The 3,892-nt window shown below is 40.0% G+C and overlaps 1 long non-coding RNA gene across 1 annotated transcript; it reads left to right on the top strand.

Annotated features, from left to right (window-relative positions):
- Positions 1-2,008: 2,008 nt before the first annotated feature.
- Positions 2,009-3,553, top strand: LOC131650818 (uncharacterized). The gene is made up of 2 exons (XR_009298326.1): positions 2,009-2,367; positions 2,453-3,553. It is a non-coding gene; the product is annotated as an uncharacterized LOC131650818 (long non-coding RNA).
- Positions 3,554-3,892: the final 339 nt, after the last annotated feature.

Genomic DNA, 3,892 nt, shown 5'->3' with positions numbered 1-3,892 from the left:
GTTAGCACCCCTCGCGCCCATCGTACTCTATGGTATCCACGCCTGTGCCTAAAACTATGGGTGTGTAATAAATCTACGCTAATCTGGACTAAAATGAATGCAGAATGTAGGGAAAAGAAAGGATTGTGCTCGCACGGGCCCTACCCCACTGCCTACGTATCTGTTTTGCAGAATCAGAGCTACCGTAGCTCGGCTAACTAATTTCTGTTTGTTTTGTGTTTTTTAGGTGAACAAGTTACATTCACACTCCGCTGCTCGACCTTTGGAGACTTATGCTTGAGAATGGAGCGGAAATAACAAGCTCTTAAGAAAAGAAAATCAAAGAGTGTGATTTGTGTTTTAAAGAATGCATGAGGAAAACCTAAGCTAAAGGGGAAAGCTTGCTACCTAATGTTATCATACAAAGGGTACAAGTCTAAACTAAACTAGCAACCTACGAGGAAAAGGAAAGGCAAACAAGAGTATCACACAAACGAGCTCCGCTTGTAAAGAAAACAAAACCACCGGCACTGGACGAGTGGTAGAAAAGCGGTCCCGCCATAGCCAAGGGGAGAAAATCACTCGAGTCAACCAAGCATTAGACCTCGCGAAAATGATTGGGCCATAGACAAGAGGAGCGAGTCTCTCTCAGCAACCAAGTCGTCACGGATCTGAAAGGAAAACGGTGCGTGCGTACACCGAGCGTCAACGTCGATCAACGTGAGCTATAGGAAATGCGGGGGTCCGATTGCATGAACCCTTTTCCTGACATACTCGATAACAAGATCTTGTGCTGGTTCAGAAGCAAGCAACGCGTAGCGTGCGCATACCGAACGGACTTGATGAGACAAGACGAGGGTCGATTGCTAACCCTTTCTGCATGCCTTCCATGAGGACTTAACGGAGTGGCATCTAGGTCTTATTACACCGTGACTCCCTGCCGCAAAGCACAAATATAAACACACCAACAAAAACAGAGCCTCTTTCGAGGGCTTGGCCAGATGCATGTCTAAGTCCTACTTCTCATGTTAAAGGATGATGCGAGAAAGCGATAAAGTGCGAGAAAAATAAAATGAAAAGGGATCAATACCAAACGGATGATGATCCGTAGACTGTAGCGAAGAGAGAAAGAAAACTAAGGATCCCGCAAGCGAGATAGCAAAGACAATAGCAAATGGTCAGCACACCGATTAGCCATGTAAGCAAACAAAGGTCGACATGTGCGTCGAGCATAATCACAATACACCTGGGAGAGGAACAAGCAAACCAAACAAGCAGATATAAAGTAATAGGGACGTGTCTCCATGATGAGAGCACGAAGCGAGTGGATGAAATCATGTCCCGCAGATAAAGCGGAACACTCAGGTAATAAGCGCCAATCGGTGATTATCCAAATGCCTCGCACACTAGCACACAAGTTAGAGATAACAAACATCGCAATCAGAATTGCGTTGGTGCTTTACACCGAAAAAGGATAACGGAATGAGAAATTTGACATTAATACACTTTTAAAACATAAATCGAGCGAAAGTAAGATAACAACCAGAAATAGCACTCAAATGTTAGTCAAATATGTACACAAGTATTATGGAAACCAAAGCAAGAATTTACAAATCAAAAGGTACACCGAAACGGCAAAATCGGGTAAAAATGATAAAAACTAAACTATATAACAAAACATTTAAATTCTAACAAGCAAAATATTACATTTTTGATTATCTTTTTATAAATGCTAAAAATCTAACAAATGTAATTGTTTTTATAGCATTTTATTACCTAAAAGAAATAGGAAACAAACTAGTTAAAAAAAACTAAATCTAATGCAAACAATCATGTGCACAGGGGGGTTTAATGTGAAAACAATGGTACAGTGTCCAGTAAGGAGCGCAGGCCCAAGGAGGATAGGCCCTAAAGCAATTTTTATTCTGATTTTTGGCAAAAAAAAATGTTGGTGGGCTATGGAGGTGTTGACATGCATAAATTCGTAAGGCCCATGGTCATTTGATCCAACGGATTTTCTTAACTCCATTTTGAATTCAATTCTGACTAATCAGCTTTTGTTTCCATTAATATCAATTAAATCCAAAACCAATCCAGATTAAGCGTCCACTATGAATATATGATATTCATCAAGCTTTAATCTGTATTCAATCTCAAATTAATTTCAATTAATGTCGATTAATCAAAATAACCATAAAAATGGGAATTAGGGTTGTATGTCACGATTCACCTTGTTTCAGAAGAAGAAGATCTCCCTCCTTCTACACCGTAACGGCGGAGCATCTCTCGTCTCCGGCAAGCTTCTACTCCCTCCCTCTCGAATTCACGGCGGCCGAAGATTATCAAGCCTCCTTTCGATCAGCCTTTCCCTCTCTCGAACTCATCTCGGTTCTCTCTCGTCTCTCGCGTCCTATCTCAATCTCTCATTTTTTCCGTTTCTGAATCGTGATGTTGTTGTTATTGTTGTCTGTAGGTGAAGATGTGTCGTGATGTTGTTGTATGTACGTGATGAATCAAGGTTTGTGAAGTTCGTTGGGGTTGCACACTGATATTTTCACGTGAAGGAGCAAACTCGGTGATGATTGGCGATTCGACACGTCGCGAAGTCGCTGATGAATCGATGAAGGTTTTGGAGATTTTCTTTGGTGAAATGATGAATCCTGAAGCAGATTGATGAAGAGTTGAAGATCGAAGTTGTTGAAGAATCGTGAACATGATTCAGAGGCTGGAGATGATGAATCAAGGTGTGTTCAAGTTTGATGAGATTGCGAAGGTGATGATTATCTTGAAGTTTATGGTGAATTTCTGGAGAAATCGTGAAGAGAGGTGGATGAAGATTCGGGGAAGAGTTTGTTACGTTTCTTGCTCAGAGCCTCCGAGGGGTTGAAGATTGATGAAGAAGGTTGAAGAGTTTTCGGTTATGAGTTTGTTACTAATGAATTTTCTATTGCGTTTTTTTTCATCTGCCATTCTGTTATGCTCTCCTCCTCTAATCCTTTTCTTTTTCCTTTGTTATACTGTTATGCTCCAAGTGTATGCAGCGGAATTGGGCTGAAGGTTGGCTGAAGGAACCAGTTCGGTTCAGTTATGCCGGTTTTTTTTCTCATGTGCAATTTTCCTGGTTTTTGTGATATATCTGCTTAAGTGGTTTTATTGTAGTGTTATTATATGTTGCAGGGCTGGTTCACTTGGAGTTTTGGTGGTGAGGTTTCTTAATGATGGTGCCAGATTATACTTGTGCGCAAGGAATTTGTACTGCAGAACTTCGGTGAATTTTTTCTAATTTCCGAACCGATGCGATTTTGTGTTAAAATTGCAAGCTGCTTAGCCATGAAGGCAAAGTTGAGGAGACGTGAGGATGTCTAAAGTTGAGGAAGATAGGTCTTAATAGTCAGGGTCATTCTTTGTAATTTTGTACCTTATAATCCTTGTATAATCATGAATCAAATTGAAACTTGTAATTCTGATTGTGTAATTTCCTTAACTTTGGATTCTTGAATTGAACTTAGAACCTGTGAAAGATATCCAAATTCAAACCGTGCCTTGCATGTCTTGGAACTTGTTCTTTAAGAAATCTAAATGCATTTTCTTTCCGCACTTATAAACCTCACTCAACTTTAACAACTTTGATCCAATTTTCAACTTTGAATGAATACCTCAAACTACACCTTATTTCTCCAACGAAACCTTATCCTCCAATTTTGTATGCACCGAATCTAGCCATCATGAACTTGTATGCACCGAATCTAGCCATCATGAACAAACATATGCTCTTGGACAATTTGCACTCGTGACATCAAGTAATCACCAATGAATACGAAATTTCTATTTAATGAAAACCTGTCTTCAATTCTCGAATCATAAGTGACTTGAACTTCAATCACCCGATCAATTTGAAAGAATAACGATGTCT

This window comes from Vicia villosa, linkage group LG2 (assembly GCF_029867415.1).
Source record: "Vicia villosa cultivar HV-30 ecotype Madison, WI linkage group LG2, Vvil1.0, whole genome shotgun sequence".
NCBI classification, from domain to species: domain Eukaryota; kingdom Viridiplantae; phylum Streptophyta; class Magnoliopsida; order Fabales; family Fabaceae; genus Vicia; species Vicia villosa.
This window is presented reverse-complemented; position numbering and strand designations above follow the sequence as displayed.